This window comes from Nycticebus coucang, chromosome 7 (assembly GCF_027406575.1).
Source record: "Nycticebus coucang isolate mNycCou1 chromosome 7, mNycCou1.pri, whole genome shotgun sequence".
Classification (NCBI taxonomy): Eukaryota; Metazoa; Chordata; class Mammalia; order Primates; family Lorisidae; genus Nycticebus; species Nycticebus coucang.
Window position 1 is genome coordinate 59,151,132 of NC_069786.1, and position 21,731 is coordinate 59,172,862.

A 21,731-nucleotide genomic window follows, 5' to 3' on the forward strand; every position below is an offset into this window, starting at 1 on the left:
GGAACTGTGTCTATTCTCTGCCTGCAGCCCTGGGCTCCCAACGCTCCCCTCCTCTCTCTCTCTGAGATCTGGAGGCCTGTCCCCCAGGAGTCCAGACTCTTGGGCAATTACTCGAGGGGTGAGGACATTGCCGGGCTGTAGCTGGTCATTGCAGACTCTGGGGCATGGGAGCAGGGAGAGGATGGTTGACTGGAAGGAAGCCGCACCGGAGCAATGGTTCCCTGAGGCATAAAACAGCAGCCCTCTTTTGGCAGCAATACAGCTCACTACCGGATATCCTGAAGCCACACCCCCATCTCTCTGGGCAACCAGAGACCATGAGTAAAGGATTTGCCTGAGGCAAAACCCATTTGCAAACCGGGGGGGAAACTCCCAGGGCGGGGCTGACCAGAGGTCCGCTTTACTGAGCCTAAGACGGACCTGGCCCTCAGGGGATTGTCAGCCTAGACAAAGAAAAGCACCAGGACAGAACTGACAGCTAACTGAATACAAGAGCAAAGACAAGCTGGTTTGGAACTCAATTCAGCTTCCCTTCTGCAGGGGAACCGCAAAGTTGTTCTGTTCTGTTCTGTTCTGTCAGTAACATGAATCAGGGGCGAGACTAGACCTGAGTGAAAACCCCCCAACCTTCATCAAGTGCCTGAGGTTGTCAGGCCTCACCTCCTCCTGCTAGAGAGAGGCAGAGCACAGTGGCCTGGCAGACTTCCTTGTGATTCAGGCAGGTGCAAACTCCTGGAGTATCGGTTCACTACAGGCAACTGGGTACGCCAACTGCAGGACTATCAGTGACTGGGTGTGACAGTGGTGCAAGGTGGGGAAGGAGGTATCAAACTTCCCAGACTGATCTATTGGCTGGGTGGCGCCTCCTGAATCCACATAGCACTGGAGCAAGCCACATCAGAGTAGTCACCAGACCCCTGTGATCCAGTTCCCAGAGACCTCTTAAACTCTCTCACCTGAGACAGGTGCAGACTGAGACAATTGATTTGGACCTTTTGAACTGAGCCAATCACCTGAGGACAAATCAGGTGGTGCCCTGGGTGCGCAGTTGTAGGAAGGTTTGATTTTCCTTTTCCAATTGTTGCCTGTGGTGGACAGGGTGACTTAATTGCTGATATTTCTCCACAGCTGAGACTTCAATCCAAAGTATCTGTTTCACTAGGGTGGAACAGAAACCAGCTGAAAACAAGACAGAACCACTTAGCTTCACCACACCAGACATGGTCCCAGTTTCTCAACACTGTATGGCCCTCGACAAAGTCCCAGGGGAAAAATCAAAGGGAGTAAAACAACCATGGGGTGGAATCAGCGGAAAAACTCTGGTAAAATGAATAACCAGAATAGATCAACCCCCCCCCCCCAAGGAAACATATGGCAGATGTAATGAAGATCCCATTCATAAACAACTGGCTGAGATGTCAAAAATCAAATTCAGAATTTGGATTGCAGACAAGATTAATAAAGTGGAATTAGGAATTCAAGGAGAAATTCAAAAGTTGTCTCAAGAATTTAATGAATTTAAAGACAAAACCACCAAAGACTTAGACACACTGAAGCAAGAATTTGCAGCCCTCAAAGATCTGAAAAACACAGTAGAATCCCTCAGTAATAGAGTGGAGCAAGCAGAAGAAAGGATTTCTGACATTGAAGACAAAGCCTTTGAACGCTCCCAAACTCTCACAGAGGAAGAGAAATGGAGAGCACAAACAGATCATTCTCTCAGAGAGCTCTGGGATAATTCGAAGAAGGTCAATATCTGACTCATTGGAGTCCCTGAAACTCATGAAGTCACCTCGCTAGGCACAGAGGCCCTTCTCCATGAAATTATGAAAGAGAATTTTTCAGACATGCCTAGAAATTCTGAAATTCAGATAGCAGACAGCTTCAGAACCCCAGCATGACTCAATCCCAGTAAGACTTCCCCCAGGCATATCATAATTACCTTCACTAAAGTTGATATGAAGGAGAAAATTCTCGAAGCAGCCAGATGAAAGAAAGCCATTACACACAAAGGGAAGAAGATTAGAATGACTGCAGATCTCTTTGCTGAAACTTTTCAAGCCAGAAGAGGTTGGTCATCAACTTTTAATCTCCTAAAGCAAAATAACTTTCAACCCTGGATCCTGTATACAGCCAAACTGAGTTTCATTTATGATGGAGAAATTAAATACTTTAATGACATTCAAATGTTGAAGAAATTTGCCATAACCAAACCAGCTCTTCAGAACATTCTCAGACCTATCCTCCATAATGACCAACTGAATCCTCCACCACAAAAGTAAACTCACTCAGAAACTTTTGAGTTTTCCAACTTCCACACTGGCGAAAGGATTAAAAATGTCCACTGGATTTTTGAAAAATTAAATACCCAAAATTTTACCAGACTTATCAATATTCTCCATTAATGTGAACGGCTTAAACTGTCCTCTAAGGAGGCATAGGTTAGCTGACTGGATACAAAAACTCAGGCCAGATATTTGTTGCATATGAGAATCGCATCTAACTTAAAAGACAAACATAGACTCAGGGTGAAAGGATGGTCATCCATATTTCAGGCAAATGGTAATCAGAAAAAAGCAGGTGTTGCAATTATATTTGCAGATACAATAGGCTTTAAATCAACAGAAGTAAGGAAGGACAAGAATGGTCACTTCATATTTGTTAAGGGTAATACTCAATATGATGAGATTTCACTTATTTATATCTATGCACCCAACCAGAATGCACCTCAATGTATAAGAGAAACAGTAACAGACATGAGCAACTTGATTTCCTCCAGCTCCATAATAGTCAGAGATTACAAAACTCCTTTGGCAGTGTTGGATCGAACCTCCAATAAGAAGCTGAGCAAAGAAATCTTAGATTTAAATCTAACCATCCAACATCTGGATTTAGCAGACATCTACAGAACATTTCATCCCAAAAAAACTGAGTACACATACTTCTCCTCAGCCCACAGAACATACTCCAAAATCAATCACATCCTAGTTCACAAGTCTAACCTCAGTAAATTTAAAGAAATAGAAATTATTCCATGCATCTTCTCAGACCACCATGGAATAAAAGTTGAGCTCAGTAACAACAGGAATATGAAAACTCATACAAAAACATGGAAGTTAAATAACTTTATGCTGAATGATAGCTGGGTCAGCGATGAGATCAAGAAGGAAATTGCCAAATTTATGAAACAAATTGACAATGAAGACACGAATTATCAGAACCTCTGCGATACTGCAAAAGCAGTCCTAAGAGGGAAATTTATAGCACTGCAGGCCTTCCTCAAAAGAATGGAAAGAGAGGAAGTTAACAACTTAATGGGACTTCTAAAGCAACTGGAAAAGGAAGAACATTCAAACCCAAAACCAAGTAGAAGAAAAGAAATAACTAAAATTAGAGCCGAATTAAATGAAATTGAAACAAAATAATTATACAATAGATCAATAAATCAAAAAGTTGGTTTTTTGAAATGATCAATAAAATAGTTAAACCATTGGCCAACCTAATCAGGAAAAAAATAGTAAAATCTCTAATCTCATCAATCAGAAATGACAAAGATGAAATAACAACAGACCCCTCTGAAATTCAAAAAATCCTCAATGAATACTACAAGAAAATTTATTCTCAGAAATATGAAAATCTGAAGGAAATTGACCAATTTCCTTGACGCACGTCACCTTCCGAGACTTAGCCAGAATCAAGTGGAAATGTTGAAAAGGCCCATGTCAAGTTCTGAAATAGTATCAACCATACAAAACCTCCCCAAAAAGAAAAGCCCAGGACCAGATGGTTTCGCATCAGAATTCTACCAAACCTTTAAAGAGCAATTAGTACCTGTATTACTCAACCTGTTCCAAAAGTTAGAAAAAGAAGGAAGACTACCCAATACGTTCTATGAAGCAAACATCACCCTGTTCCCTCAACCAGGAAAAGGCACAACAAAAAAAGAAAATTATAGACTAATATCTATATGAATTAGTCTACTATTAGTATTAGTCTAATACTACTAATGAATATAGATGCAAAAATATTCAACAAAATCCTAACAAACAGAATCCAGCAACACATCAAAAAAAATTATACATAATGACCAAGTCAGTTTTATCCCAGGGACTCAAGGCTGGCTCAATATCCATAGATCTATAAGCATAATTCAGCACATTAACAAATTAAAAAACAAAAACCAGATGATTCTCTCAATTGATGCAGAAAAAGCTTTTGATAATATCCAGCATCCCTTCATGATCAGAACACTTAAGAAAATTGGTATAGAAGGGACATTTCTCAAACCAATTGAGGCCATCTACAGCAAACCCACAGCCAAGATCGTATTGAATGGAGTTAAATCGAAATCATTTCCACTCAGATCAGGAACCAGACAAGGCTGCCCATTGTCTCCATTGCTTTTTAACATTGTAATGGAAGTTTTAGCCATTGCAATTAGGGAAGAAAAGGGGATCAAAAGTATCCATATAGGGTCAGAACGATCAAACTTTCACTCTTCGCAGATGATATGATTGTATATCTGGAAAACATTAGAGATTCTACTACAAAACTCTTAGAAGTGATCAAGGAATACAGCAACGTCTCAGGTTACAAAATCAACATTCATAAATCGGTAGCCTTTATATATACCAACAATAGTCAAGTTGAAAAAACAGTTAAGGACTCTATTCCACTCACAGTAGTGCCAAAGAAGATAAAATATTTGGAAGTTTATTTAACAAAGGACGTGAAAGATCTCTATAAAGAGAACTATGAAACTCTAAGAAAAGAAATAGCTGAAAATATTAACAAATGGAAAAACATACCATGCTCATGGCTGGGAAGAATCAACATTGTTAAAATGTCCATACTACCCAAAGCAATATATAATTTCAATGCAATCCCTATTAAAGCTCCACTGTCATACTTGAAAGATCTTGAAAAAACAATACTTTATTTTATATTTAATCAGAAAAAACCTCAAATAGACAAGACATTACTCAGAAATAAAAACAAAGCAGGAGGAATCACGCTACCAGATCTCAGACTATTCTACAAATCAATAGTGATCAAAACAGCATGGTATTGGCACAAAAACAGAGAAGTGGATGTCTGGAACAGAATAGAGAACCAAGGGATGAATCCAGCTACTTACCATTATTTGATCTTTGACAAGCCAATTAAAAACATTCAGTGAGGAAAAAATTCCCTATTTAACAAATGGTGCTGGGTGAACTGGCTGGCAACCTGCAGAAGACTAAAATTGGACCCATGCCTTTCACCATTAACTGAGATAGACTCTCACTGCATTAAAGATTTAAACTTAAGACATGAAACTATAAAAATACTTGAAGAGAATGCAAGGAAAACCCTTGAAGAAATCGGTCTGGGTGAGTATTTTATGAGGAGGACCCCCCCCCAGGCAATTGAAACAGCTTCAAAAATACAGTATTGAGACCTGATCAAACTAAAAAGCTTCTGCACAGCCAAGAACACAGTAAGTAAAGCAAGCAAATGGCCCTCAGAATGGGAGAAGATATTTGCAGGTTATGTCTCCAACAAAGGTTTGATAACCAGAATCTACAGAGAACTCAAACATATAAGCAAAAAAAGAACAAGTGATCCCATCACAGGCTGGGCAAGGGATCTGAGGAGAATTCTCTGAAGAAGACAGGCACACGGCCTAAAGACTTATGGAAAAATGCTCATCATCTTTAATCATCAGAGAAATGCAAATCAAAACTACTTTGAGATATCATCTAACTCCCATAAGATTAGCCTATATCACAAAATCCGAAGACCAGAGATGTTGGTGTGGATGTGGAGAAAAGGGAACACTTCTACACTGCTGGTGGGAATGCAAATTAATACATTCCCTTTGGTAAGATGTATGGAGGACACTTAGAGATCTAAAAATAGATCTGCCATTCAATCCTATAATTCCTCTACTAGGCATATACCCAGAAGACCAAAAATCTCACCATAACAAAGATATTTGTACCAGAATGTTTATTGCAGCCCTAGTCATATTTGCTAAATCATGGAAAAAAACCAAGTGCCCATCAATCCACGAGTGGATTATTAAATTGTGGTATATGTACACCATGGAATATTATGCAGCCTTAAAGAAAGATGGAGACTTTACCTCTTTCATGTTTACGTGGATGGAGCTGGAGCATATTCTTCTTACTAAAGTATCTCAAGAATGGAAGAAAAAGTATCCAATGTACTCAGTCCTACTATGAAACTAATTTATGGCTTTCATATGAAAGGTATAACCCAGTTATAACCTAAGAATAGGGGGAAGGGGGAAAGAGAGGGGAGGGAGGGGGGATGGGGGCAGAGGGAGGGAGATTAGTGGGACTACACCTGCGGTGCATCTTACAAGGGTATATGTGAAACTTAGTAAATGTGGAATGTAAATGTCTTAGCACAATAACTAAGAAAATGCCAGGAAGGCTATGTTAACCAGAGTGATGAAAAGGTGTCAAACGGTCTATGAAACTAGAGTATGGTGCCCCATGATCACATTAATGTACACAGCTATGATTTAATTAAAAAAAAAAGTGCAGTTTAAGTTCAGTATTTCCTTGTCACTATTTAAGGGCATTTTTGAATGTAAAAATATAATTTCACTTTCCCATGCTTAGGCTCAATCTTTAAAATTTTCTAAAAATATAATTATTGTGGCATAAAATTCCTACTTAGAATCCTGGTACATTCTAAAACTTACCAAATTTATTTTTCAAATTTTTATAATGGTAGAACAGGTTTGAGCTGAAGAGAAAAAGAAAAAAAGCCTTTGAGGTATGAATGTGGTTCAACACATCCTTATTAAAATATCTTTAGCATATGGACAACAAATAATGTTTCTTTTCTCAATGTAACAAAAACTTATTTTATGCATTATAATCACTGCTATTCTGTTCAAAGAAGCAACTAATAAGGACGATAAGTATTTCAAACACTGAGATAAATAAGATTACCTTTGTATGGTTTCATTTTGATCTAACATTCTTAGTACTATCTTTTCGAAAGATTAAGCTCCACAATAAAGCTATTCCTACTCGGTCCTTTGTTCATAGTGTTATCTGAATTTCACATTTTAAAAACAACAATGGCACTTTTGGCTTATTATCTGCCAAAAACCATACCTGTCAAACAACTATACAAACAAAAGGACTCAATTGCTATTCAGTCTTCATATTACAAAAACAAATAATGTAATCTAATCATGTATATACTTTCATATTAATCTGGAAAAGGAAAGAAAAAGCAACCAACTACACAAACCAGTGACATTCTCCTCTGACATGCTTAGATTCTTAATAAAGTTTCTTTTATAATAAAGTCAATAAAACTTGGTTTATAATACTAAACTAAATACTCAATCTTAGATTAATTATAATTATAAACGGGCTATTAAAATGACAGGAACATTCAATTAATAAAAATAATAAATTAGTCATATCTAGTCTTCCAATTCTTTTTCAGGCAACTCATAATGTTTGCTTCATCTATTATTACTTAGTTGCTAAGAATTTTCTTTGATTCAACCCTTGTTAAAGGGTAAGTAGCCAGACTCATAGAGCAAGGGGATCGCATCAGGACAGCACACTGCTCTTCACAGTCAGCCCAGGGTGATGAAGGATACTGAGGGACTTGGTGGATCATACCATACGAAGTTACTGAGAGGGAGTAAGAGTGGCAATGATGTGTCCTCAGTCCACAATAGCGCAGCTAACTGATTGGCTGTCTTTACCACTCTGTCCTATTTTTCTAGGCCCTCTCCTCAGATGAGCCAATTTACCCACCGGGATGAATAGATATCTAGCTAACAACTGTTCTTGTATCTAACTCAGTCATAATTAAACCCTTAATGGCAATCATGAAAATCTCCTTATCACTGGTTAGGTAATTGCAGACACAGAGAATGAAAGCTTAACTATAATTGTGGGTCTTGTTGCCAGCTGAATATTGAAATGTGTTAGTATTGTGATTACTTAATGTCCCAATGTGGCTTGTAGCCAGTGCTTAAAGTACACTCTAGAAAACTGTAACAAAAAGCATAAACAAAGCTTAATTCTCTAACAGCATCTTAATTCTGCTTACACAGAAAATATAGAAGCTCTGCTATTCTGAAATTAAGCCATGTTATAGAGTAGTTCCATATATAAACTAAATTTCAATTGAAGATAAAGTATCAGGGTCACTTAGCTGGAAATAAAATCATCTGGTTATATAACCTGGATCTTGCTTTCCACAGTAACTTTCACTGTAGTGTATCTTTAAAAATAAAAACAAAACTGTTAAGTAGAGTATTGGTTAACTGTTCTCGTTGATGAAACAATGGCCTAAACAACCATCACTTATTCTGGCTCATGGGCTTGATACCCTTGGCTCTAAGAATTAAATTGAGTCAAACTCCATTACATATTTTTGTCATTCTTTTAGAATAGTGTATTACTGGGGCATGCTTTTTTCTTGGAGAATGCAGAAGTGCAATGGTGAGCCCAATTGCAAACGCACATTTCAAGTTCTTGCTTGTATCACGTCTACTAAAATACTTTAGCCAAAATAGGTCATATAGCTAATCCCAAAGTCAAGGGATGGAGAAACACACTCTGCCTTCAGTTGAAGGAATTCTGAAGTTACGTAGGAAAAGAGTATGGACTCGGGGAAGGGTGAAGAATTAGAACAAATAACTATCTGTTACAAGGATTATATCAGTGTGTTTTCAAGTCATGTCTCTATAACTCTTGAGTTTTTGAAAACTCCTCCCCTATGGGCAGAGTTACAAAATTCCTACCCAGCCATGAACCAGGGAATTCATATGTTAATCTTTTTTATGGACAATTCTCAATTTACTATGGACCAATCCTCCATTTTTTAGGTTCACTATGGTAAAAATAAATAATAAATGTACTCTTTAAAAAACAAAAAAGTAAGTTGTTAGTGTGTGTGTGTGAACATGAATACTATGAACTATAGAACTACCAATAATTGTTATATAGTGTCTCTGGCAATATACAACTACTTCTCCTGACCAAATATATAACTAGTTCCAAGGAGTAATATCACCCACCTCTGCTCTTATATAGTAGAGAAATAGAGTAGAAGTCATTGTAAAGAGAAAGAAAGGTGAACTTGAATTTCTTCTGATTCCAGAAATGTAATAATATCTGATCAATTACATGTAGAAGGAAGTTATAGGGAAGTTGGAGATGGGACTGTATCTTGGTTGTACTCTATTCTGCTCTAATATTGCAGTAGAAGTGAATTAAGTTAAAAAAAAACACTTGATAGTAACAGACAGTTTTTAGCAAACACTAAATGTCCTTTTTTTGTCAGATAAATTATAGGATCATGGTGGAACTGTACAGTTGTGTTCCTCTTCTTCCTGGGAATACATCTGGAATACTCTCCTCAGCCTCTACTAAGGTTGGCTTGATAGTGTGATGTATTCCTGGTTAATGGATTGTGAGATCAGCTTATAATGTATTACTTTGGGGCAAAGTCACTTTAGAATATGTGTGTTTTTCTTTTCCAATATAGCCACATAATGAATAAGAGAACAAAGCCCTAAAATATGATTGAGCTACATGGAGGAAAAGGGTCTGTGAAGCAGAACTCTGTGCCAACCATATCAATATTGATATTTGAAAAATAACTCTTTATTAATTCAAAATCCTGGGGATTTACAGTAGTTTCTTATAATAATTAAGATATACTGAACATAAGGCAAAATTATGCCAACAGTGGGATACTAATGTAAAATATACAGAAATATTAAGTAATAGGCTTAGTGGCTAGGCCACTTTTACTGAAGAACCAATTAATATTGGGGGCTGGTAGGGGAAAGGGTCATTATGTAGCTGAACTGGTAAAACCGCTAGAATATAGACATTGTACCTTTAATCAGGTAGCTCTAGAAAAGTTGTTTAGAAAGAAGGGCAATATTAGTGTGTGGTAGATGACTATTGGCAACTTTGGCAAGAAATTAAATGAAGTAGGTCAGCTATAGAAATAATTGGTAGGTTTACAAACAAATGAAAGTAAGCTCACAAAGATTAGAAGTTCTGGAACCCATTACTAAACATCATGTTGTAAAAGAGAGGTTTGCAAAAGACTGAGCAATAAAGACTTAGGGACAAAGTCTCAGTGGGGACAGCAATCCAGCCAGGGCAAAGATGCGGATCTTGTTCCCAATAGCCTCAAGTCAGCATAGTTAACTTGAGGCAAAGAATCAGGAGAGAGAAAGAAGCAAGAAATATATCAGGCTTTGGAGTTGTCTAGGAAGAAATAGGGTTGCCAGCACATGGATTTGATTAGAAGCAAATAGATCTTGTGCCTACTATATTTTTGCAAAACTGTCAAGGAAACTATGAAGCCAGGTTAAGCAGGGCTTTGGTTGTTCAAGCTGCAAAGCTAGTTTGGGGCCCCAAGATTAGTCTGTTAGAAGCAGTTTGCAAAAACTGTACAGGCTTCTAGAAGGACACATAATCAATGGCCTATTCAGGGGTGGTTGTAGAAAATAATTGGCAAAGAATAAATGCCCCAAGTCAGAGAAAAGGGACACCAAAGACAATGGGCAATGAGTCCCTTCCAGAGAACAGCATCCAAGACTAATCAGAATACCACATTCTCAACTATCAGGGCAAGTGGCTTTCAGAATGCCTGCCTCTTGGGTATAGGAGAAGTGAGACATATGCCTTTTTAGTTCAAACAGAAGAGGGCCACACTGGACTCATGGAGAACACACATCATGTGGTAATGTAGGCTTAGCACAGGATACACTGATTGGAGTGAGTGTTCCGCCTTGGGGAAAGTGGTGTGTTGAGAGAAGGAGACAGTGTTTCATAGTCAGGATGGCTGACTGTGGCATAGATGCTTGTACTCATCTCCAACTGTGTTTTCTTTCTGAGCACATTACTAGACAATGTTTCCTGAGTCCTTTGCAGTTTTTTAGAACTATGTAACTGAGGCTGAAGATAAGTGAGTAGTGGTATATCACCTCCAGAATTAAGTGGTTAAGAGTGAATGTGCAGTAAGTAATGCAAGCAAACAGCCCACAGAATGGGAGAAGATATTTGCTGGTTATGTCTCTGACAAAGGTTTAATAACCAGAATCCACAGAGAACTCAAACGCATTAGCAAGAAAAGAACAAGGGATACCATCACAGGCTAGGCAAGAGACTTGAAAAGAAACTTCTCTGAAGAAGACCGGCGAGCGGCCTTCAGACATATGAAAAAATGCTCATCATCTTTAATCATCAGAGAAATGCAAATCAAAACTACTTTGAGATATCATCTAACTCCAGTGAGACTAGCCTATATCACAAAATCTCAAGACCAGAGATGTTGGCGTGGATGTGGAGAAAAGGGAACACTTTTGCAGTGCTGGTGGGAATGCAAACTAATACATTCCTTTTGGAAAGATATATGAAGAACACTTAGAGATCTAAAAATAGATCTGCCATTCAATCCTGTAATTCCTCTGCTGGGCATATACCCAGAAGACCAAAACCCACATTATAACAAAGATATTTCTACCAGAATCTTTATTGCAGCCCTATTCATAATTGTTAAGTCATGGAAGAAACCCAAGTGCCCATCGATCCACAAATGGATTAAAAAATTGTGATATATGTACACCATGGAATACTATGCAGCCTTGAAGAAAGGTGGAGACTTTACCTCTTTCATGTTTACATGGATGGAGCTGGAACATATTCTTCTCAGTAAAGTGTCTCAAGAATGGAAGAAAAAATATCCAATGTATTCACCCCTACTATGATACTAACTTAGGACCTTCACATGAAAGCTATAACCAAGTTACAACCTAAGAACGGGGGGAAGGGGGAAAGCGTGGGGAGGGAGGGGGGAGGTGGGTAGAGGGAGGGAGATTGAAAGGATCACGCCTGTGGTGCATCTTACAAGGGTACATGTGAGCCTTGGCAAATGTGTAAATGTCTTGGCAAAGTAACTAGGAAAATGCCAGGAAGGCTATGTCAACTAATGAGATGAAAATGTGTCAAATATTCTATGAAACAAGTGTATGGTGCCCCATGATCATATTGATGTACACAGCTATGATTTAATAAAAAAATAAAAAAAAAAAAGTGAATGTGCCTTCTCCCTCATTTCTTTCCTCATCCACATTGTTAAATGGAGAAGAGAATGAGGCCCTAGGAGGTTTTGGATACATAGATGACAAGGATCCTGAGTCTGTCATTGACAGTGTAAGGCAAAGTCCTGCCTTCTAACTGCCACCCTCTACCAATCCACACTGAATGATGATATGGAAGAACAATGAGCTTTTATGGGGGCAAGACATGACTGCAAGAGGGACTTTGCCTAACAATTGCAATCAATGTAACCTGGCTTATTGTACCCTCAATGAATCCCTAACAATAAAAAAAAAAAAAGATACCAAGAATCTGGGTTTTATTTTTGTTATAATAGTTGGCATATCTTCCATAAGTGATCTTTAATGTTTATACATCATTAGTATAAAATTATTTTTATACTTTAGGTTGATATCTGTAAAATTATAAATACTAATCAAACATTGAATTTTATTTTAAACTAATTTTTTTTGCATTAAATCCATTTGTCAGCATACTACTAGTAGTGTTCATTTTGTAAGTTTCCTTTTTCTGTTGAGTTAATTTCTGTATACTGGAGGTCCATGTAAAATATGATAAGAACAGTGGAGTTATGTTGCTAAAAACTGAATTAATCAGGTCTAGGATTCTTCTTTTATATGTGCACTGCCCAATACCGTTCCACTTGTAATCATGTAGTTTTCTTATATGGCACCATATTTTTTAAAAATGCGTAACAATTTTCCTTCATTTTGTAGAGTATATCTTTACCTAGAAAAGGAATGCTAAAATGAGAGGAAGAATGGTTGTTAAACTAAGATGTTATTCCTAAGTATCCTGTGGGCATACAAAAATTATTTTTAATAACATATGCTCATTGAATTCACAATTGCAATGGAACTCATTGACCATTCTAATGCCTTATCTAGTAAAACCTCTTCATTATTCAAATAAGGAAACTGAGCCTTAGAGCAGTGAATTAATTTTCTCAGGTTCACAGATGTAGAAAATCAAGAGACAGGCCTAGGAGCCAGATCTCCTAATACCTAACCCACAGTTCTTTCCACCACAACAAATTTCAATGCACTAAATATTATACTTCAGACAAACTTGGATATTAGGGGGGTTTGTGAGTTATGATGATAATATTCTTCTCAGATTAATGTGTTTTATAAAAATCCATCAAAACCCCAAAATATAATTTTGAATCTTATAAACTTTATTAAAAGGATTAAATGTAAGAAAATCCACCAAAACCCCAAAGTATAATTTTGAATATTTTTTTTAATGTTTAACTTCTTTTTTATTTCTATTTATTGTATTTGTCTTTTTTTTGTTGTTGTTAAATCATAGCTGTGTACATTAGTGCAATCAAGGGGTAAAATGTGCTGGTTTCATATACAATTTGAAATATTCTCATCAAACTGTTCAACGTAACCTTCATGGCATTTTCTTAGTTATTGTACATAGACATTTGTATTCTGCATTTAGTAAGTTTTGCCTGTACCCATTCTAAGATGCACGTAGGTGTGGCCCCACCCATTACCCTCCCTCCACCCTAACCTCACCCCCTCCCTTCCTCTTTCTTGGCCCTTTCCCCATAGTCTTGTGCTATAGTTGGGTTATAGCCTTCATGTGAAAGCTATAATTTAGCTTCATAGTAGGGCTGAGTACATTGGATACTTTTTCTTCCATTCCTGAGATACTTTGATAAGAAGAATATGTTCCAGCTCCATCCATGTAAACATGAAAGAAGTAAAGTCTCCATCTTTCTTGAAGGCTGCATAATATTCCATGGTATATGTGTACCACAATTTGCTAGTCCATTTGTGGGTCGATGGGCACTTGGGCTTCTTCCATGATTAGCGATTATGAATTGGGCTGCAATAAACATTCTGGTACAGATGTCTTTGTTATATTGTGGTTTTTGGTCTTCTGAGTATAAACCTAGTAAAGGAATTATAGGATCGAGTGGCAGGTCTATTTTTAGGTCTCTGAGTATTCTCCAAACATCCTTCCAGAAGGAACGTATTAGTGTGCATTCCCACCAGCAGTGTAGAAGTGTGCCCTTTTCTCCACATCCACGCCAACATCTCTGGTTTTGGGATTTTGTTATGTGGGCTACTCTTACTGGGGTTAGGTGATATCTCAAAGTAGTTTTGATTTGCATTTCACTGATGATTAAGGATGATGAGCTTTTTTTCATGTGTTTGCAGATCATGCATCTGTCTTCTTTAGAGAAGTTTCTCTTCAAATCCCTTACCCATCCTGAGATGGGATCACGTGTTCTTTTCTTGCTAATATGTTTGAGTTCTCTATGGATTCTGGTTATTAGACCTTTATTGGAGGTATAATCTGCAAATATTTTCTCCCATTCTGAGGGCTGTCTGCTTGCTTAACTTACTATGTTCTTGGCTGTGCAGAAGCTTTTTAGTTTGATCAGGTGCCAGTAGTGTGTTTTTGATACTGCTTCAATTGCCTGGGGAGTCCTCCTCATAAAATATTCACCCAGGCCGATTCCTTCAAGAGTTTTCCCCGCACTTTCTTCAAGTATTTTTATAGTTTCATGTCTTAAGGTTAAATCTTTTATCCAGTGAGAGTCTATCTTAGTTAATGGTGAAAGATGTGGGTCCAGTTTCAATCTTCTACGGGTTGCCAGCCAGTTCACCCAGCACCATTTGTTAAATAGGGAATCTTTTCCCCACTGAATATTTTTAATTGGATTGTCAAAGATCAAATAATGATAAGTAGCTGTATTCATCTCTTGGTTCTCTATTCTGTTCCGGACATCTACTTCTCTGTTTTTGTGCCAGTGCCATGCTGTTTTGATCACTATCGATTTATAGTACAGTCTCAGGTCTGGTAGCATGATTCCTCCTACTTTGTTTTTATTTCTGAGTAATGTTTTGGCTATTCAAGGTTTTTTCTGATTCCATATAAAACGAAGTATTATTTTTTCAAGATCTTTAAAATATGAAAATGGAGCTTTAATAGGAATCTCATTAAAATTATATATTGCTTTGGGTAGTACAGACATTTTAACAATGTTGATTCTTCCCAGCCACAAGCATGGTATGTTTTTCCATTTGTTAACATCTTCAGCTATTTCTTTTCTTAAAGTTTCGTAGTTCTCTTTGTAGAGATCTTTCATGTCCTTTGTTAGGTACACTCCCAAATATTTCATCTTCTCTGGCACTACTGTGAAAGGAATAGAGTTCTTAACTGTTATTTTGGCTTGGTTATTGTTGGTATATATAAAGGCCACAGATTCATGCGTATTGATTTTGTAGCCTGATACACTGCTATATTCCTTGATCACTTCTAAAAGTTTTGTAGTAGAATCCCCAGTGTTTTCCACATGTATGATATGTCATCTGTGAAGAGTGAAAGTTTGATCTCTTCTGACCCAATGTGGATACACTCGATCACCTTTCCTCCCTAATTGTGGTGGCTAAAACTTCCATTACAATGTTAAAGAGCAATGGAGACAATGGGCAACCTTGCCTGGTTCCTGATCTAAGTGGAAATGATTTCAATTTAACTCCATTCAATACGATATTGGCTGTGGGTTTGCTATAGATGGCCTCTATTAGTATAAGAAATGTCCCTTCTATACCAATTTTCTTAAGTGTTCTGATCATGAAGGGATGCTGGATATTATCAAAAGCTTTTTCTGCATCAATTGAGAGAATCATATGGTCCTTATTTTTTAGTTTGTTTATGTGCTGAATTACATTTATAGATTTACATATATTGAACCAGCCTTGAGATCCTGGGATAAATCCCACTTGGTCGTGGTGTATAATTTTTTTGATGTGTTGTTGGATTCTGTTTGTTAGAATCTTTTTGAGTATTTTAGCATCAATATTCATTAGTGATATTGGTCTATAATTTTCTTTTCTGGTTGGGTCTTTCCCTGGTTTGGGGATCAAGGTGATGTTTGCTTCTTAGGATGCGTTGGGTAATATTCCTTCTTTTTCTGTATTTTGGAAGAGGTTTAGTAATATATGTACTAGTTCTTCTTTAAAGGTTTGGTATAATTCTGGTGTAAAGCCATCTGGTCCTGGGCTTTTCTTTTTAGGGAGATTTTGTATAGTTGATGCTATTTCAGAACTTGATATAGGCCTGTTCAACATTTCCACTTCATTCTGGCTAAGTCTTGGTAGGTGGCGTACTTCCAGGTATTGGTCGATTGCTTTCAGATTTTCATATTTCTGAGAGTAGAGTTTCTCATAGTATTTGTTAAGGATTTTTTGAATTTCTGAGGGTCTGTTGTTATTTCTTTTTTTTTTAATTTTTTTTTTATTTTTGGGGATTCATTGAGGGTACAATAAGCCAGGTTACACTGATTACAATTGTTAGGTAAAGTCCCTCTTGCAATCATGTCTTGCCCCCATAAAGTGTGACACACACCAAGGCCCCCCGTCCATCTTTCTGCTTTCCCCCCCCCATATAACCTTGTCATTAATTGTCCTCATATCAAAATTGAGTACATAGGATTCATGCTTCTCCATTCTTGTGATGCTTTACTAAGAATAATGTCTTCCACTTCCATCCAGGTTAATACAAAGGATGTAAAGTCTCCACAAACACATGAAAAAATGTTCATCATCTCTATATATTAGAGAAATGCAAATCAAAACAACCCTGAGATATCATCTAACCCCAGTGAGAATGGCCCACATCACAAAATCTCAAAACTGCAGTTGCTGGCATGGATGTGGAGAGAAGGGAACACTTTTACACTGCAGGTGGGACTGCAAACTAGTACAACCTTTCTGGAAGGAAGTATGGAGAAACCTCAAAGCACTCAAACTAGGCCTCCCATTTGGTCTGTTATTATTTCATCGTTACCATTTCTGATTGATGAAATTAGAGATTTTACTCTTTTTTTCCTGGTTAGTTTGGCCAAAGGTTTATCTATTTTATTGATATTTTCAAAAAACCAACTTTTGAATTTATTGATCTGTTCTATAATTCTTTTGTTTTTAATTTATTTTAATTCTGCTCTGAGATTGGTTATTTCTTCTCTTCTGCTGGGTTTGGAGTTGGAATGTTCTGCTGGGTTTGGAGTTGCTGGATCATGGTAGGGAGTGACCCCGGTTAGTTCTTCTGGGGCTGCCCTAGCCAGGGAGTTCTGGTTGTGGAAGCAGCTCTAGAGTGTGACACACCCTGATCCAGCAACAGGGTGGGAGGTAGTGTGCACAGTTCTGGGAGTGTCTGGTGCCCAGTAACTTTGTCACAGAGAGCCCATGGCTCCAGCAATCTCTGGGCAGGAGAAGGGCTCTGCACAGAGGCAGGGAGGGCTCCGGAGGGCACACGGCTACCAGGGTCCCTGGTCAGATGAGTGGGCCAGTGTGGAGGCAGGTAGGGTACAGGAGGGAGGACACAGGGTTGCATGGCTCCTGCAGTTCCTGGTCAGGGCATGCGAAAGCCTGGTGTGCATGGGTCGCGGGTCGGGGGTTGTAGTGCAGGTCTTATGGAGGTACGGGCGGCGCTAAGCCCAGGAGTTTGAGGTTGCTATGAGCTGTGATGCCACAGTACTCTACCCAGAGCAATAGCCCGAGGCTTCCATGTGCCAAAGCCGGTCTCACTCTGCCCCTGAGGGTTAAGGCTGTAAGGCAGCTCAGTCTCCACCTTTAGGCTGCTCAAGCACTAGGTTACTAGCTCCCACCCGATCCTTGCTCTGCAGCCCTGATGGCAGAGCTTGCTGGGGCAGTTCTTTCACAATGGCTCCCTGCGGCCCAAAGCCCAGCACTATTAACTCCGTCTGGCTCAGCAGCTCAGTTGGGGCCATAGACAATGCCCAAATTTCTTCGCACTCCTGCTCAAGCTCTACAAACACCAAATCAGTTCACAGGTGCCAAGTCTACAAACACCGAATTAGTTCACAGGTAAGGCCTTTCCAGTTTGCAGTCTCACTGCTGTTTGTACTTACAGCTGCTGGTGGGATTAGGTCGATCAAACACACACAACCACTTTCCAGTTTTCCACTGTTTTTATCCTCCTCTTAGGGTCCAGAAGTCCCTTGCTGACTCCCTGTATCCTCCAAGGGATGATTATAGGCAGATCCCAACAGCCAGAGATGCCTAGAGTCTTAACTCCCCAGACTCACCTCCCTTGCAGGGAAGCTGTTACTCCTATAATTTTGAATCTTATAAACTTTAATAAAAGAATTAAATGGTAAGAAAAATGGAGAAAAAGAAGACTATCCTAATAATAGGTTATTTGCCACTCAAGATTTTAAACCTTAACATAAAATTAGATAATTAAAACAATGTGGTAATGATATTAGAGCAAACATAAGGTTCAATGAGATAGAATCAAATTGTCCAAAAACAGACCTGCAGATGAGTTTTGTGTATTGTGAGAGATGGCAAATAAATCAGACAAAATAAGCAGTCTGATGATTCTCCATAAGCAAGTCTGCCCAAGATCGAGGCGTTTCTTTCCCAGGCAATAGACAACATCAATGAGGGGGAGAAAATAACCTCCACCAAATCTCACATTCAAAGCCTCTTTGTTTACAAGCAGTACAAGTTAAACTCTTTGATTTTGTTAAAAGCTAGAAAAAACTTTGGTTTTACTGTACTGAAGAGTTAAGCATTTTGGTGAGATGTTACCACAGACCCACAGATGAAGCCTCTGTCTACTGTGATAGAGGTTAATGTAAAAGGATCGGAATACTTTCTCCCCTACCTCCAAAGAATTGCCAAAAGTAAAGGTACAATAAAGCCTACTTCCTAGTCCCTCCATAGGTATTCTGAAAATTTTATCTCACGTCAAGTCCAACAGCCCATAAAGGGAATTCATCCTTAATTTGTGTAAGTCTTCTTTTTTTGTAAGAAGATAAAGAAATTAGAGCAGAAATATCAATGGCTTTTAGAACATAGTAAACAATCTTCTATTTATGCAAATAGCATAAAAAGCAAATAACTTGGAAAAATATTTACCAATGCTTTAGGTTAATAGGCAAAATAAAGGGTTCATATACAAAAATTTCACATAAAATCAAAAAGAAAAATAAAAAACCTAGTGGTGAGTGAAGAAAAGATATGAGTGAGTAATTCACAAATGAGTAAATATGAATGTTCTAATGTTACACAAAAGAGTATAAATAGAAGGTAACAAAACATTCGAAATAAGAATTTAAATTTTAATTTTAATTGAAACATTTGACCCATTCATTCCCATTTTAGAAACCATTCTACAGTAAAAAATTTTCTTTTAAAGAATAAGAAGATTTTCATATGTGACAGAATTACTATTAAAGTTGAAATTTTAAGTTGATTCAGATTGAAATCAACTCTAATTAATGTAGGAGAAATGTTAAGTATATGACAATGAAATATTATATGACTCTTAAAATGAAGATTAGAAAGATTTTTAAAGTATTGGAATATTTATACAATAATAGTACAGGTAGAAGTTAGAAAAATTATGTATCAATATCTCAATTCTATAAAAGTAAATATGTGGGAAAGAAAACAACATGAAAATATCTGCCGGACATAAGAAAGTCAGTATTACCGAATGCTGTAATTAATTATGAATAGTGGTAATTTCTTTTCTATGCTTTCTAAATTTTCAAAATTTACATTTATATCCTCAATAATCAGAAAATTTTAATGTTTACTTTCCCACACACAGCTTTTCACGTAAATATTATTACAGAATTGGCTCAGCACCTATAGCTCAAGTGACTAAGGCGCCAGCCACATATACCAGAGCTGGTGGGTTTGAATCCAGCCCAGGCCTTCCAAACGACGACAACTACAACAAAAAAATAGCTTGGCGTTGTGGCAGGCACCTATAATCCCAGTTACTTGGGCGGCTGAGGCAAAAGAATCACTTAAGCCCAAGAGTTTGAGGTTGTTGTGAGCTGTGACGCCATGGCACTCTACCTAGGGCAACAGCTTGAGACTCTGTCTCAAAAAAGAAAAAAAGTATTATTATAGAATTAAAATCTCCTTCCCCAAATAACAACTTGATGTAACTATATTTTCCTAGACATTCTATTTTTAAAAAATTATTAGAGAGATACTGCAAAACTTTACAAATGATTTTTTAAACAAAAGATTCCTTTTATAATTAACATCTTTTTTTCTAGTTGAACATTCATTAAAATAGTGTCAATTTCCTCTTCCTTACTGAAATTTAAAATTTGAATATTGTAGTTTGTCAAAGCATATAGCTCAGAATACTCAGTGTTTTAATATCCCGTATTATCTAAATCCAGTTACAGCCACACAGAGGATTTGAAACATACGTTTGTTGAGTCCCTATTGGTCTGTTTGATTTTTACCATATTGTTTTGAAAGAGTAAAGACAACTATATCCACATCTTTCTCAGGTTAGAAAATTCATGTGCAAAACCTCTAAATTGCATTTAAAATCCACAATAAAATATAATCCTCACCTCATCTATATAAGAGGGTAGGTAGAAAGAAACAAAGAAAATTTTCAAAGTGATATTTACAAAACTTTCAATAACCAACATACATGTAATATTATTTCTAAGACTTCTTGTAAGACATTTGAAGCAGTAGGAATTCCAAAGTGTATATACAATCTCAAGGCAGTTATCTTTTATAAAATGTACTATGGTTATTAAGATCATTTATACAAATTGAAGTTTTAAAAACTACATAGCATGGAAAATAATTTGGTGCAATGTTATCTGTTACTCTGATGAAATTAAAAAGGTTTTTTCTCTTGCTAGGTTAAACTGAAATATTTGTTCTTAATTGCAAGACTTCACAGAGCTTTTTATAAGCTAATATGCATCCTAAATCTTACTCAAATTTAAATTATTATTCTTATTCCAAACCCTCATTTTTAAGAATTGCCTTAACATAGTGTTCCTCAAAACACACTTTGGGAAATACTTGTTCTAACAATCCTTTCATTACCACTTTTAATGTAAGAATTTCCCCCCAAAATCTGTACATTGTCTCTGTAATATGATTGCAAGTGATCTAAGCTAGTGGTATCTACTCCCCCAAATGACTATAAATACGTATGGTGCTAGTTTTGTCTCATTTGAGGAAATGATGAAGAGCAAAATAGATGCCTGATTTGAAACATCTTTCAAAATACAACCATAACCACACAGCCAGGTATCCTGTGAACTGGACAATTATTTAAATAACAATATCTCTAGAAAACCAAGATGTCCCCTCAGCACATGTCCATCCTCCCTCCCTGCTTTAATCCACAGGATGCCAACTAGTCATCCTCTCCCTCTGCATCTAGCTCTCCTGCTGACACTTGTGAACTGACTCTCATTATTCTCCTCTCTATTGAGGCATTTTCTTAACCCTGAGTTCTGCAACCCCATAGTTTCTGCTTACTGCTTCCTTTCTGTGTCTTGCTCAGCAACTTTACCACCCCTCCATTGTCTTCAGCCTTCCTTTGAATGTCCCATTCAAACCTCACAAAAGAGATGAAAATCTGATGGGGACCGCCAGTCTCATTCATTTTTAGGCAGCCACGACGGTAACAGTGCTCTCTCCAGGACAACGTACACTCTGCTGGCCAGATTCTATGTGGGTGCCTTTGTGTCCAGCACATACTCTGGGAGCAATTGTATGTGGTAAGAGTGGTGACACCACCTGCATGGATGAACCCCCCTACCCCCTG